Source organism: Eumetopias jubatus, unplaced genomic scaffold (assembly GCF_037043125.1).
Source record: "Eumetopias jubatus isolate StellerSeaLion01/CBP00866 unplaced genomic scaffold, mEumJub1_p1.0 scaffold_11, whole genome shotgun sequence".
Classification (NCBI taxonomy): Eukaryota; Metazoa; Chordata; class Mammalia; order Carnivora; family Otariidae; genus Eumetopias; species Eumetopias jubatus.
Window position 1 is genome coordinate 14,990,536 of NW_028274817.1, and position 16,253 is coordinate 15,006,788.

The window sequence follows — 16,253 nt, forward strand, 5'->3', positions numbered from 1 at the left end:
GATCTCCTGAAGAATTTTCAACAAAGACTGTTTTCATAACTGCACCCTGTTCTACTCTGAAAAGCAGTGTACGGGATGGGTTGGCAGGGGCCAGAGCAGCGGTAAGGAAGTCAGGAGGCTAGAGTAGGCACATGCTCTTTGTCCATCATGGTCACCAAAACACCAACTCTCTCCCATCCTAATATCCTTCTCCGCCCACATGACTCAGGTGGGGCTCATGTGCTTTCTTCCAACCTCAGAAGTGGACAAACGACCAGAGGCCTGACCAATCACAATACCTCTTTATCATCTTCACCCCTGCTCACTCTTTAGCCACAGTGACTGGGTTGGGGTTGGGCATGTAGCCCAACCCAAATGATAAAATGGCTTTTGCTGAAGCCATCAAGAAAGATGCTTAGCTCTTTTTTGGAAGGGTTAACCAAAAGGCTTGTGTAGGCTGAGGGCTGCCGGTGGCCATCTTCCCACGATGGAGAACGGCACGGGGGGGGGGGGGGGGGGCAGAGTCCTGGCAACACGGTATGAGCCTGAACATCCAGGAAAGCCTGAAAAAATTCTACTCCTCTGACTTCTCAGTTACACCAGCCAGTAAATTCTTCCTCCTCTTTTTCTTTCTTTTTTTGCTTAAGTTAGTGGGAGTCCAACTTCTTGGACTGAAAACCCAGAGTTCTGATTTATACGAGGTCCATCACAGTAATCCAGACCAAAAATAGAATTAAAATAGGGCCAGAGCAGGGGATGCCTGGGTGGTTCTGCCAGTGAAGCGTCTGCCTTCGGCTCAGGTCATGATCTTGGGGTCTTGGGATCGAGCCCCACATTGGGCTCTCTGCTCACTGGGGAGTCTGCTTCTCCCTCTCACTCTCCCTCTGTGCTCTCTCGCTCTCTCTCTCTCTCTCTCAAATAAATAATAAAAATCTTAATAAATAAGTAAATAAATAAAATAGGGCCAAAGCGGGATGAAGAGGGAAAAGAGACACAAGAAAAAAAATAAGGAGGCACAATTTAGAGGATCTGGTGGTAGATTACATAGTGGGTGAGGAGAGGTAAGAGTCTTTGATGATGTCATGCTCTTTGGCTTGGAACGCTCTGTGGACAGTGGTGACATCTAATGACAAAGCGAATATAGGTGGCAAAACAGGTTTCAGAGGAAAAATAGGAAGTTCACTTTTGGGTATGTTTATGCAGATAAGGGTCAGAGACTTAGGGAAAGAGTCCAGACTTGGGTTCTAGCTTTAGGAGTGGTACACAGAGCTATCACTGTGGACATGTTCAACCAGGGCAAATAGAGTGAAAAGATCACTTTCCAATGAAGAGAGAGTGTCAAGGACAAAGCCCAAGTGGATGACTGTTCCATGACAGCGAGCAGAGAAAAAGGAGCCACAAAGGAGCCTGAGGAGAAGACACTGGGGAGGCTGTGTGAAAACCAGAGCGTGTGCATCAAGAAGTCTGGCAGTAATTGAGGAGTGAGAGTTTTAAGAAGTTCTGAAGTTCTATTCAGTAGACTTAGTGTAATAAAAAACAAGTGAGGGGCGCCTGGGTGGCTCAGTCGGTTAAGCGTCTGCTTTCAGCTCAGGTCATGATCCCAGAGTCCTGGGATCGAGCCCCGCATTGGGCTCCCTGCTCTGCGGGGGGCCTGCTTCTCCCTCTCCCTCTGACCCTCCCCCTCCTCTCTTTCTCTCTCTCTCTCTCAAATAAATAAAATCTCTAAATCTTTAAATAAAATCTTGAAAAAAAAGATTATAAAAAACAAGTGACTTGTTCCCAGTTCTGACTTCTAAAGTGCTTCTAAAGTGCTCCTGTCCGCAACAGTAAGGAAAATGTGACTAAACTGTAAATCATCACCTTTTCTCGTACTCCTCAGAAAATTCAGGTTGTCCCCAAATGTAGGGACAGTGCCAAGAGAGACAGTCACAGCCAGAGACGGTTTGCCTGGAGTCCAAGCCACTGGAGCCATACGCTGGTAGGAACACTTACCCAGGACCTTTAACAAATGACCAGAGGCCGAGCCCGACTAGCAGGAGAGTGAGAGAGTCCTGGGGGCTGCGGGCTTAGGAGGGCTGTCGGCTTAGGAGGGCTGTCGCACTTTAGGGGGGAGTCTTACCTCCAGAAACCCCACCAACTTTTCACAGGAAGACCTAAGGACACCTCATGTTTCTGACGGACTAGGCCAGAGGGGGCTAATGTTAAATATTTTGAAATACAGGCAGTGCTTTTCTACATGACAAAGTTCCCCTATTCAGCAGGGAAAAAGACTTTACCAGAGTTTTGTCATACCTGCGAAGGGAAACTACTCAATTCCACCCCCTCTAGCCTTGCGGTCTTAAGTAAGAGGAGGGTAAAAAAAGCTGAGAAATGCCAGTGAAGGTCACAGCCCAGGGACATGGGCCTACTAAAAGATACAGATTTAAACATAAGATTATAGAACACTTGGGGCACCTGGGTGGCTCAGTCGGTTAAGCGTCTGCCTTCAGCTCAGGCCATGATCCCAGGGTCCTGAATTTGAGTCCCACATCAGGCTCCTTGCTCAGCAGGAAGCCTGCTTCTCCCTCTGCCTGCCACTTCCCCTGCTTGTGCTCAGCCTCTCTCTCTCTCTTTCTGACAAATAAATAAATAAAATCTTAAAAAAAGAAAAGATTATAGAAGACTTGACTTCCCCCCCCACCCCACATCATACCACCACAGTAACAGGGTCTAGAAGAATAGCAGTGGATTATTGGACTGTTACACCACAGTGAGAAGGGCTGCAAGGCCCAGCTTCTTATTTAAGGAGGAGTTTTGAGAGACGGCCAAAGACAACAGGAGAGAGACAAACAAGGATGCTGAGGAAATCGCAGCCTTGGCACGTACATCTAGACAGCTAGAACAAGCACTGAACGAAGCCCAACTCCTAGGCAGATCAACATAAAACCTCACACCACAAGCCTATTTCCTTAGCTCCTATTATCCAATATGTCGTTCTGGCTTTCGGTAAGAAGTACGGCGTATGCTACCAGGCAAAAATATACAGAGTCTGAAGAAACAAAGCAAACCTCAGAACAACATTCAGATAGGACACGGATTTTAGAATCATCAAACAGGGAATTTTAAGTAACCGTGATTAATAATGTGAAGGGGCGGGTGCCTGGGTGGCTCAGTCGGTTAAGCGTCTGCCTTCGGCTCAGGTCATGATCCCGGGGTCCTGGGATCAAGTCCCACATCAGGCTCCCGGCTCAGCGGGGAGCCTGCTTCTCCCTCTGACCTTCTCCCCTCTCATGCTGTTTTTCTCTCTCTCTCTCTCAAATAAATAAAAATAAAATCTTTAAAAAAAAATAATGTGAAGGGGCATAGTGGAAAAAAGAATGGGCGATGGGCAGGAACAGAGAGGTAGAAGAGCCCTAGAGTGACATCTGCAAAGACAGTAGAGTAGGGAATCTGAAGGGCCTGCCCCTTCACAGAAACACCAAAAAATGGGCAAAAACCGGTCAGAATTAGTCAGACTCTAGGAAATAAAGATTTATAGCAACCAATAAATGTTGAATAAACACAGAAGACTTAGGAGAGCTTTGCGAGCCTTGCCGCACCCGCCTCCCCTCCACCCCAACAGTCTTGAAGACAAGAGCTGACCTTCCTCACATAGGGAGTTTGTTCTGGAGGGAGCAGAGGAGACCTTGTTCCCAAGGAACTATATTTGTCTACTTTTAGCTGTCTGGGGTTTCCCTGAGGACCGACGCAAGGGGCTTGCCTTTTCTCACCTAACTCCGAACTCTCGTGGTGAGAGTGGCTGGATAAAGGCAAAGAGAAAGAGAACCTTGAGAGCTGCAAGAAAGAAGGGACTCATTAGGTCAAAGGAAGCCTCAAAACGGTTCAGTCAGTTTCTCATAAGAAACCACAGAGGCCATGGGGCGCCTGGGTGGCTCGGTTGGTTAAGCGTCTGCCTTCGGCTCAGGTCATGATCCCAGGGTCTTGGGATCGAGCCCCCCATCAGGCTCCCCACTCAGCAGGGAGTCTGCTTCTCCCTCTCCCTCTCCCCCTGCTCTGCCTGCTGCTCCCCCTACTTGTGCTCTCTCTCTAGCCAATAAATAAATAAAATCTTTAAAAAAAAAAAAAAGAAACCACAGAGGCTAAAAGGTGGTGGGATTGCCTATTTAAAGCTCTGGCAGAAAAAAAAAAAAAAACCTGTCAATGTCAACCAAGAATTTGTATCTGGCAAATCTATGCTTCCAAATGGGAAGAGAAATTAAGACATCCCCAGATAGACAAAAGCTGGGAGAATCTGTTGCTAGTAGACCTGCCTTACAGGAAATGCTACGGTTAGTCTGGCCGGCTACAAGGAAAGGATCCTAAGCAATAAATGGAAGTCATACAAAGAAATAAAGAACAGTGGTAAAGTAACAATACAAGTAACTACAAAGCCACTTGTAACATACTTCTGGTTTGTAATGTCTCTATTTGCCCCATATGACTTAAAATGCAAATGCATAAAACAATACTTATAAATCTATGTTAATGGAAATAATATATAGAAATGTAATTTGTCACAGTAACTACAAAAGTGGGGACAGAGCTGTATAGGAGCAAAGCTTTTTTTTAAAGATTTTATTTATTTATTTGACAGAGAGAGACACAGCGAGAGAGGGAACACAAGCAGGGGGAGTGGGAGAGGGAGAAGCAGGCTTCCCGCGGAGCAGGGAGCCCGATGCGGGGCTTGATCCCAGGACCTGGAATCATGACCCGAGCCGAAGGCAGACCCTTAACGGCTGAGCCACCCAGGTGCCCCTAGGAGCAAAGCTTTTGTAAACTACTGAGGCTATGCTGGTATTCATTCTAACTAGATTGTTCAAGTTTAAAATGTTCATTGTAGTCCCAGGGTAAATGCTTAGAAAATAACCTTAAAGATGAGAAAGCAATCAAAACGGTACCTGCAAAAAATCAATTATAAACAAGAGAAGGCAGTATTGGAGGAATTGAGGAACAAAAAGATATAAGATATATAGGAAACCATGATAAAATGGCAGAAGTCCTTCCTTATCAGTACTGACTTTATTTTTTTTTCAGTACTGACTTTAAATGTAAATGTATTAAACTCTCCAAAGGCAGAGATTAGTAGAATGCGCTTAAAAAACAAACCATGATCCTTCCATAGTCTGTCTACAAGACACTCATTTTAGACCCAAAGACATAAATAGGTTTAAAGTGAAAGGATGGAAAAGATATTCCATGCAAACTGTAATCAAGAGACCTGAGGTGGCAATGCTAATATTAGACAAAATAGACTTTAATCAAAACATGTTACAAGAGTCAAAGAATGACATTACATGTTGATAAAAGAGTCAATTTATCAAGAATTAAATACAATAATTATAGGCATATGCACACCTTACAAGAGAGTCCCAAAATATATGAAGCAATATTTGACAAAATCAAAGGGATAAATAGTTTTACAACATCAAAAATTTCACTTCTCACTTTCAGTAATGGATAGAACACCCAGACAGATCAATAAGGAAATTGAGGACTTGAACAACTCTATAAGTCAACTTGACCTAACAGACATATATTCCACTCCCAATAAGTAGAACATACATTTTCATGTGCACATGGACCATTCTCAGGATAGACTATATGTTAGGTCACAAGTCTGTAGCACACTTTTTATTAGTTTTTTTGTTGTTAAGTTGTAGGAGTTCCTTATATATTTTGGATGTTAACCCCTTATCAGATACATGGTTCACAAATATTTTCTCTCATACCATAGGTTGCCTTTTAACTCTGTTGTTTCCCTTGCTGTGCAGAAACTTTTCAGTTTGATATAGTCCCACTTGTCTATTTTGGCTTTTGTGGCCTGTGCTTTTAGTGTCATATTTATGAAATCATTGCCGACACCAATGTTATGAAGCTTTCTCAATATATTTTCTTCTAGGAGTTTTATTTTAAGTCTTATATTTAAGTCTTAAGTCCACTCTGAGTTGATTGTTGTGTAAGGTGTAAGATAAGGGTCTAATTTAATTATTTTGCATGCGGATATCCAGTTTTGCCAATACCACTCGTTGAAGAGACTATTACTTCCCCATAGTGAATTCATGGCACCCTCATCAAAACTCAGTTGACCATATATATACATGGATTTATTTCCAGGCTCCCTATTCTGTTCCACTGGTCTATATGTCTACTTTTATATCTGTATCATACCATTTTGATTACTGTAGCTTTGTAATATATTTTGAAATAAGGAAGAATTATGCCTCCAACTTTGTCCTTTTTTCTCAAGATTGACTTCACTATTCATTGCCTTGTGTGGTCCCATATGAATTTCAGGATTGGTTTCTTCTATTTCTATTTTTCAAAAAGCCAGTGGGACTTTGATAGGATTGCACTGAATCTGTAGATTGCTTTGGGAAATATGGACATTGAAACAATATTAAGTCTTCTGATCTATGAACATGGGGTGTCTTTCCATTTGTTTGGATTTTTAATTTCTTTCATCATTGTTTTTTGGAAAATGGGCTAAGACCTTGAACAGACATTTCTCCGAAGAAGACATACAAATGGAACAACAGATATATGAAAAAATGCTCAAAATTACTCATCATCAGAGAAATGTAAATCAAAACCATAATGAGATAACCACGTCACACCTGTCAGGATGGCTTTAAAAAAAAAAAAAAAAGACAACGAGGGTTGGCAAAGATGTAATGAAATCGGAACCCTTGTATACTGTTGGTGGGAATGCAAAATAGTGCAGTCGTTATGGAAAACAATATGGAGGTTTCTCAAAAAATTAAAAATAGAATTACCATATGATCCAGTAATCCCATTTCTGAGTATTTATCCACAATTACTGAAGTCAGGGTCTCGAAGAGGTACTAGCACTCCCATGTACACGGAAGCACTATTCACAGCAGCCAAGATGTGGAAACAACCTAAATGTCCATTCACAGATGAATAAAGAAAATGTGGTATATACATGCAATGGAGTATTATTCAGCATTAAAAGGAAGGATGCTCATTTCAGCAGTACATGTACAAAAACTGGCCCTTTACAGAGAAGATAAGCATGGCCCCTGCATAAGGATGGCATGCAAATTTGTGAACTGTTCCGTATTTTTTAAAGAAACGCCACACAAAAAAGGAAATCTTGCAAAATGTGACAATATGGAAGAACCTTGAGGACATTCTGCTAAATGAAATAAGGCACTCACAGAAAGACAAATATATGAGGTATCTAAAATAGTCAAATTCATAGAGTCAGAGTGGAATGGTGGTTGGCTGAGGCTGGGGGACAGGGGGAAATGGGGAGTATGCTAATCAACGGGCATAAAGTTTCAGTTAAGCCAAGATGAGTAACTTCTAGAGATCCACTGTACAACATTTGTACATATATTCAACAACATTGTATTGTACACTTCACAATTCACAATTTTTAAGAGGGTAGATCTCATATTCAGCATTTTACAAAAATTAAATTTAACTTAATTGGGGGCACCTGGGTGGCTCAGTTGTTAAACGTCTGCCTTTGGCTCAGGTCATGATCCCAGGGTCCTGGGATGGAGCCCCACATTTGGGCTCCCCGCTTGGCAGGAAGCCTGCTTCTCCCTCTCCCTCTGTCTGCCACTCCCCTTATTTGTGCTCTCTCTCTCTCTGTCAAATAAATCAATAAAATCTTTAAATAAATAAATAAATTTAACTTAATTTAAAAGCCCCCCTAAAAAGTCCCAATAAATTTTAACTGACTGAAATCACACAAAATATCTTCTCTGACCACAACAGAATGGAGCTGTAAGTCAAAACCAGAAGGAAAACTGGAAAATTAACAAATATGTGGAAATTAAACAACACACTCTTAAAACACATTGAGTCAAAGAAGAAACCAGAAAGGAAATTAAATGTATGAAATTAAATCACAACATAACGAAACTTATGAGATGTAGCAAAAGCCGTGCTCAGAAAGAACTTGAGGGGCACCTGGGTGGCTCAGATGGTTAAGCGTCTGCCTTCAGCTCAGGTCATGATCCCAGGGTCCTGGGATCGAGTCCCGCATCAGGCTCCCTGCTATGCGGGGAGCCTGCTTCTCCCTCTGCCTCTGCCTCTCTCTCTCTCTCTCTCTCTCTCTCTCTCTCTGACTTTCATGAATAAATAAATAAAATATTAAAAAAAAGAAAGAACTTGAGAGGTGTAAACATATACATTAAAAAAGAAGAAATATCTCAAATCAGTAACCTGACATTACACTTTAAGAAACCCCCCCCAAAAAAGATCTAACTAAATACAAAGCTAGTAGAATGAAAGAAATAATAAAGATTAGAGTGGAGATAAAGAAAAGAGAGAACAGAAAAATACTACAGCGAATCAACAAAACAAAAAGGTAGCTCTTTGAAAAGACCAACAAAGTTGACAAACATTTAGCCAAAGTAAGAAAAAAAGGGGAAAGACTCAAATCACTAAAATCAGAAATGATAGTGGTGACCTTACATAAGTATAAAGGATTATAAGCAAATACTAAGAATAACTGAACACCAACAAATTAGGTAACCCAGATAGAATGGACAACATTCTCCTGGAAGTTCTAGCCACAGCAATCAGATAAACGAAGAAACCAAAAAATCCTCAGATCGGAATGGAAAAACTATAACTATATTCACAGATTTCATGATCTTATAGATAGAAAATCCTAAAGAACTCACACACAAACTACTAAAGCTAATAAACAAATTCATCAAAGTTGCAGGATAAAAGAGCAACACGCAAAAATCAGTTGTATTCTTTTTTTTAAGATTTATTTATTCTAGGGGCACCAGGGTGGCTCAGTTGGTTAAGCAGCTGACTCTTGGTTTTAGCCCGGGGCCATGATCTTGGGGTCCTGGGATCGGGCCCTGTGTCAGGCTCTGAGATTAGTGGGAAGTCTGCTTGGGGGTTCTCTCTCTCTCCCTCTCCCTCTGTGCCTACCCCCACTCACACTCTTTCTCTAAAATAAATAAGTAAACTTTAAAAATAAATAAATAAAATGGCAATACTACACAAAACAATCTACAAAATTCATTACAATCCCTATCAAACTTCCAATAGCCTTTTTTTTTTTAAGATTTTATTTATTTGACAGAGAGAGACACAGCGAGAGAGGGAACACAAGCAGGGGGAGTGGGAGAGGGAGAAGCAGGCTTCCCACCGAGCAGGGAGCCCGATGTGGGGCTTGATCCCAGGACCCTGGGACCGTGACCCAAGCCGAAGGCAGAAGCTTAATGACTGAGCCACCCAGGCGCCCCTTCCAATAGCCTTTTATGCACAAACAGAAAAGCCAACCCCCAAATTGACATGAAATTGCAAGACAAGTCGAATAGCCAAAACCTTGAAAAAGAGGAACAATGTTGGAGGCCTCCTACTTTGATTTCAAAATTTATTATAATCAAAACAGTGTGGTACTGGCATAAGGATATATACAGAGAAATTGAATAGAACTGTGAGTCCAGAAATAAGCCTATACATCTACAGTCAGCTCATTTTTGACAAAGGTGCAAGATGATTCAATGAAGAAAATTAGGCTTTTTACAAAATGATGCTGAGACAAGTGGCTAGTCACATGAGAAAGTATGAAGCTGAACCCCCTACTTTACAATATATACAAAAATTAAATCAAAATGGACCAAAGACCGAAATGTTCAAAGAGCTGAAACTTTGAAATTCTGAGGAAAACAAAGGTCAAATCTTCATGACTTTGGATTTGACAGTGATTTTTTTTAGATATGACACCAAAAGTACAATCAACTAAAGGAAAAATAAATAACTTGGACTTCAGTAAAAGTAAAAACTTTTGTGCATCAAGAAAGAGATGCATTTCTCCAGAATGGGAGAAAATATTTCCAAATCACATATGTAATAAGGGCCCATTATTCAGAATATATGAAGAACTATTACTATTCAACTACAAAAAGACAAACCACCCAATTAAAAAATGGGCAAAGGGCTCTAACAGACATTTGTTCGAAGAATATATACATATGGCCAATAAGCACACGAAAAGATACGCAACATTATTAGTCACTGGGGAAATGCAAGTAAAAACCACAAAACCTCACACCCACTAGTACGGCTATAATTAAAAACAAATGGAAATTAACAAGTCTTGGCAAGGATGTGGAGAAATTGGAATCCTTGTACTTTCTGGTGGGAATGTAAAATGGTGCAGCTGCTGTGGAAAACCATTTGGAGGTTCCTCAAAAAGGTAAACATACAATTACCAACTGACCCAGGAATTCTACTCCTAGGTATACTGAAAGAATTGGATTTTCAATTATTTTGAAAACTATCTCAATTATTTTGAAAACAGGCATCCAAACAAATACTTGTACATGAATTTTCATACAGCGCTATTCACAAAGCCAAATGATGAAAATAAGCCAAACATCCTTCAGTGGAAGAATGAATAAACAAAATATGGTATATCTATTCAGTGGAATATAATTCAGCCATAAGAAGGAATGAGGAACTGATACATGGACCTCCAACGCGGATGGACCTCAAAAAAAAAGTGTACAATAAAAGTAGCATTTAGTACCTTCACCATGTTGTACATCCATCATATCTACTTTGAAAACATTCTCATTACCCCAAAGGAGACTCCCATCCTCCCCAGCCTCTGGCAACCACTAATCTATTTTCTGTCTCTATGGATTTACCAATACTGAATATTTCATATAAATGGAACCATACAGTATGTGAGCTTTGGTGCCTGATTTCTTTTACTTAGCATATTGTTTTTTGAGGTTCATCCACCCACATGTTGTAGCATGTGTCCATGTGTCATGTATCCATGTGACAATATTTCATTCTTTTTTTGGCTATGTAATTATCCATTGCGTATACCACATTTTGTTTAAGAAGTCAATTCCAGATGAATTTTAGATCTAAATGTATAAGGTAAAATAATATGACTTGTAAATGAAAATAGGGGAAAATGCCCTAAGAGCAGGAGACTCTAAGTATCAATGTGTTTCTTTTGATTATTACAAGTATTAAATAGTATTGATTAAATAACATAAACATATTATAAATTTGGGTACTTATAAGCAAAAATAAGTATTGAAAATCCCACTCCTAATGATATAGATGACTTCCTTGAAATTAGTTCATATCATGAATAAATATTAGTTATTTCCAGAATGAGGCCTGGCTCATCACCAATTATATCCCTATTTCTCATTTTCAGAGATATGTCAATGGGCACGGACAGAATTTTGTTATAGCAGGGTCACCCAAAATTTTAAAATTTCCTTTAGAGTTATATGGCATAAATCAAGTACTGAGCCACCCCCAAGTTTTTCCCAATGATCTATCAGCTGATCAGTTCATTAATAAGTCCTTCAATTCTGTCTAAAGGAAAACACGGGAAACTATTCGATATGCAGGATTCCCTGCCCAGTCATTCATCATTCAGTTTCCCAGCCAGGATATTTTAATGCCTCTTTGGCTCCTCAGACATGTTAAACTCTGGGGCAATGCACCATGGGAAGACCAGAGCAGGGAAGAGCGGTGGAAGGGTGGTGATGAAGGGGAGGGTGGGGATGTAGGACATCCCTTTGGGTTTTCCTCACATCAGTTTCAGAAAGAACGTATGGAACTAAGGATTCAGAAATAGATTTCTGTTGGGGCACCTGGGTGGCTCAGTCATTAAGTGTCTGCCTTCGGCTCAGGTCATGGTCCCAGGATCCTGGGATCGAGCCCCGCATCGGGCTCCCTGCTCAGTGGGAGGCCTGCTTCTCCCTCTCCCACTCCCCCTGCTTGTGTTCCCTCTCTCGCTGTGTCTCTGTCAAATAAATACAATCTTTTTTTTTTTTTAAAGAAATAGATTCATGTAAAACTATCCATGCCCCCAATCTCCCTTGGGCGGTCCTGACGCACCCCTGCCAGGCACAAGTGAACCTTGGTCACTAAAGGACTCCTCAGAAGTGGCTCCTCAGGGGCGCCTGGGTGGCTCAGTCGGTTAAGTGGCTGCCTTTGGCTCAGGTCATGATCCCGGGGTCCTGGGATCGAGCCCCACATCCGGCTCCCTGCTCAGCGGGAAGCCTGCTTCTCCCTCTCCCACTCCCCCTGCTTGTGTTCCCTCTCTTGCTGTGTCTCTGTCAAATAAATAAATAAAATCTTTACCAAAAAAAAAAGAGGCTCCTCAGATTGCATCTCCAAGAGGCCTCTCTGGGTCCTGAGCACCCAGGCCGCTGCTGACCTACAGGGGCTGGGGAGCTGCAGGCCACAGCGCGGGTGCAGGGTCTACCTTACTGCACCAGTTGCCAAGTTCACCTCTGGAGCACTGGATGTTTTTTGCCCTCACTCATCTCCAAAATGAGGAAGGAGTTAAGAGCCCTGAGAGAAAGGCCAATCTCCCTGGAGACCACCAGGCCCCTGTGCTTCCCTAATGCATCATTTTGGGGCTGCTCGATGACCTCTGCCAAGGTCAGTTTTCAGCGAGGACAGCATGCTGGGTAGGCTGAGCTGCAAAAGGCTGGCAGGCTGGCAGGCGGGCAGAAACATCGAAGGAGACACAGCATCAGGAAGGAGAAAAACCAGTTTGCAGAGATGCTTCCGAGGTGTTTCGGTCAGAGCCACTCCCAGAGGCCACCAGATCCCAGGGGTCTTGAATGCAGCCAGCTTCATGGTGACTGATCCACCAGTGCCCCAGCCAGTGTGGGCCCAAGTCCAGAGAGCTGGAGGAGGGCCAGGCACGCTGGCAGTCCCAGAGGCTGAAACCGACAGCAAGATCAGGGAGACGGGACGGAGGCCTCAAAACTCAGGAAACACCGAGAGCCTTTACAGCCACACTTCGTTTTTGGTAGTGATTTGCCAGTTATAGAAGAGTGAAGTGCAGCTTAAGTTCACATTTAACCCTAAAGCAGCGAGCCCCACACATTCAGGGAGTTTATATTGACATCCAGCCCTGGGCCAGCCGTTGCCAGTTCCTGAGGTTCTAAGACCATCTCTGCCCACAAGAGAAAGTACACGAGAGGTGTTCTAAGACAGCGGTTCTCAAAGGGGGAGTGCTGGAGCATCAGCATCACGTGGGAACTTGTCAGAAATGCCCATTTCCTGGCCCTACCCCAGGCCGACTGAGGTAGAAATTCTGGGGGTGAGGCCCGGCCATCAGTGTTTTAACAAAACCTGGGTTTTAAATGCTGTTCTAGGGGCGCCTGGGTGGCTCAGTCGTTAAGCATCTGCCTTCAGCTCAGGTCAGGATCCCAGGGTCCTGGGATCGAGCCCCGCATCGGGCTCCCTGCTCCACGGGAAGCCTGCTTCTCCCTCTCCCGCTCCCCCTGCTTGTGTTCCCTCTCTGGCTGTCTCTCTGTCAAATAAATTTAAAAAATCTTTAAAAAATAAAATAAAATAAATGCCGTTCTAAGAGGACAGTCAGTATGGAGTGAGTTTGGGGAGCAAAAGGAGGAAGTGATGTGACATGAGAAAGAAGGATCTGGACAGGTCGGGAGGCGCTATTGGGGGCTAAAAACAAAGGCTAACTGAAGGCGCATTAACAGTATGGCTCAGCATCGGGTCTGTGAGCTGGGGCACAGGAAACCCGAGTAGAGGCAGAACATAAAGGATGTGGGAGCTGGGGGCTGCTGGGGGCTTGAGTGAAGACTGACTCAGTGAGCACGGTGTTGGGACGAAAATTCAGGAATATGTAGCCCAGAAGTAAAGAGGTGGGGCGTTCGGAGAGCCTGCCTCTCAGGGGCCATGCCCCCCATGCCCAGCTCTTCCCGTGACTCTCCTACAAGTCCCAGACCCCTCTGGGTGAGAGAATGGCTGGAAGGGGGATGGCTCCCTGGTCCTAGTCTATGTAGAGGGACAAGATGTACTTTTGGAGGACTGGCACCCCCTGTTAACAGGGCAGCTCTTTTGTAAAGAGCTCAGATGTGGAACCTCCCACCTGAGGGGTTATCTTGAGAGAACAGGGTTTGGAGTCCTCCAAGAACAAAGCAGACCATGGCTCAGAAGGGATTTCCTCACCCTGTGGGCGACAGCCAAGAGGCTGACGAATGACACTTTCCGAGAAGCCACTGCCGGGAGCTGAACGTATCCATCCTGTCTGGAGAGAGAGGCCTGGGGCTGGGGAGACTATTTCAGTCCCTCCCTCTGCCACAAGGCCCTGGGAAGGGAACCCCCCCCAAGCTCCAGTTGCCTCTTCTGTAACATAAGGAGTGAGGTCTCCTTGGCTTCCAAGGGCCCTTCAGCCCCGGTGTACTACGAGACTGGAGGGAGTAGGGGATACAGCCCCAAGCGATTGCAACAGTCACTGCGGAGGGACCCGAACACGCTCCTGGGTGGCGGCCGTGCCCTGGTTTGCTGGCAGAGAGAAGGTCAAGACCTGGGTCCTACACGAACGGGCCTCGGCCCCAGCAAGTGGTGGCGCTGTGCTCTCTGAGCCAGGGACAGGAGCATCGGCACTGGGATAGCAACCCACAGCCCTCACACGGGGCTCAGGCCAGCCTTTGTCTCCTCGGTCCCGTCCCTGCCCGTGGGATCTGAACTGGGAGCCTCTGGCCTCCCGGCTCTGCCCGTCGGATGACTCATCAGCCTGCTTGTGCCGTCTCCGAGTGTTTGTGTGTCTTCCCGTCGCGTCCTCAGAAAGGCAGCGGAGCTGAGGCCTCTTAGCCATATGCTGGGGAGGTGGCGGGCGATGTAAAGCAGCAGGACATCGCTCTCCTTTATTCCGTTCGGCCATTTCTTTCCCTAGTGCCCGTTGTCTCTCCTCTTTCTGAGACAGGGCTGACATGATGGTCAGGATGCTTGGGGAATGGGGGGCCCTGGGAAGCTATGTCAGAGGGCTGAAAGGGAAAGAATGGGTACTGATAGGTCAGCCAGGAGCCCCAAGTTCGAAATCCTGTCCCACAACCGCAGGGACGAGAATGTCCTTTCTTCCTGGAGCCCTTGCATGCGAAGGGCAGTGGAGTCTGAATTCAGAACCGGGAATCCTCAAGTCTCTTCCTGTCTCTGCCCACTGACATCCAAAGGCCTTCCTGCCACTTGCCCTAAATAACTGATCTCTACAATAGGCCCCAGGCCCCCTGGTTCTGGCCTCTCCTGGGGATGCCAGTGTAGACAAGGACCTCCGAAATGAGCTTTCAGGCTAACAGGTGTGATAACAGGGTTGGCAGCTTTAAGAAAATGGGAGTGGCCTTTTGCGGACTCATTTTCAGGCACTCTGCTGACTCTCGTAAGCAGGCAGTAACGGGGGCGCCTGGGTGGCTAAGCGTCTGCCTTCGGCTCAGGTCATGACCCCGGGGTCCTGGGATCGAGCCCCGCATCAGGCTCTCTGCTCCGCGGGAAGCCTGCTTCTCCCTCTCCCACTCCCCCTGCTTGTGTTCCTTCTCTCACTGTGTGTCTCTCTCTGTCAAATAAATAAATAAAATCTTAAAAAAAAAAAAAAAAGCAGGCAGTAACGGCTAGCTCCACTGATAGAGAACTTCCTTCAGTTTTCACGTCAGTCTCCTCTCCTACATGCTACGTGAACAAAGGCCCTTTCAATGGTGCGGTATGACAGCAGCTGTCCGGGGTGGTACTGGACGCAGAGCCATGCAAAGAGAGTGCCCTCTGAAAGAAGTTGAATTTCCCCCTAATTCCAAGAGTACAGTCTCAGTTCTAGGAGGGAGGGTGGGGCCGTCAGTCTACAAGCCTTCAGGATCCTTTTCTTCTGGGTCACTTCCTCCTCCGGGCTGAGCCCTTGCATTCTTTGTAGCGTCCATTTTAGTCTCCTCTTTCCTCTCCCACTAGTTTGAGGACGGACACACCTAATAGTGCAAATACCGTCCACAAAAAGTCCACCATTGGCCATCGCTTCCCCGCCACACTGCAGGTATGTCAAGTCGGGGGCTTCTAGTCTATTTGGGTTGTCACTTGCTAGGGCTATATCTAGCTCACTGGGGGACATTAGCTTATTACTTCACACTGACTAGAGAGAAGTATCTCTAGAAAAGAATGGCATACCAGGCTACCCTTCTGACCACCACAAAGAGGCTTAAAAAAACAGCTGGGAGGGGCGCCTGGGTGGCTCAGTTGGTTAAGCGACTGCCTTCGGCTCAGGTCATGATCCTGGGGTCCCGGGATCGAGTCCCACATCGGGCTCCCTGCTCAGCAGGGAGTCTGCTTCTCCCTCTGACCCTCTTCCCTCTTGTGCTCTCTGTCTCTCATTCTCTCCCTCTCAAATAAATAAATAAAATCTTTAAAAAAAAAAAAACAGCTGGGAATGATGGAAACACCATTAATTAAGGATGCTCAACTTTCCTAATTAATTTTCTTTT

The 16,253-nt window shown here is 44.6% G+C and overlaps 1 protein-coding gene and 1 non-coding gene across 6 annotated transcripts in view; one reads left to right on the plus strand and one right to left on the minus strand.

The window, feature by feature from the left end:
* The window catches only part of ZNF75D (zinc finger protein 75D), a 55,412-nt gene that overhangs the window by 24,090 nt on the left and 15,069 nt on the right, over window positions 1-16,253 (minus strand). The window lies entirely within an intron of this gene.
* LOC114202514 (U6 spliceosomal RNA) lies at window positions 6,976-7,082 on the plus strand. The gene has a single exon (XR_003607811.1). It is a non-coding gene; the product is annotated as a U6 spliceosomal RNA (small nuclear RNA).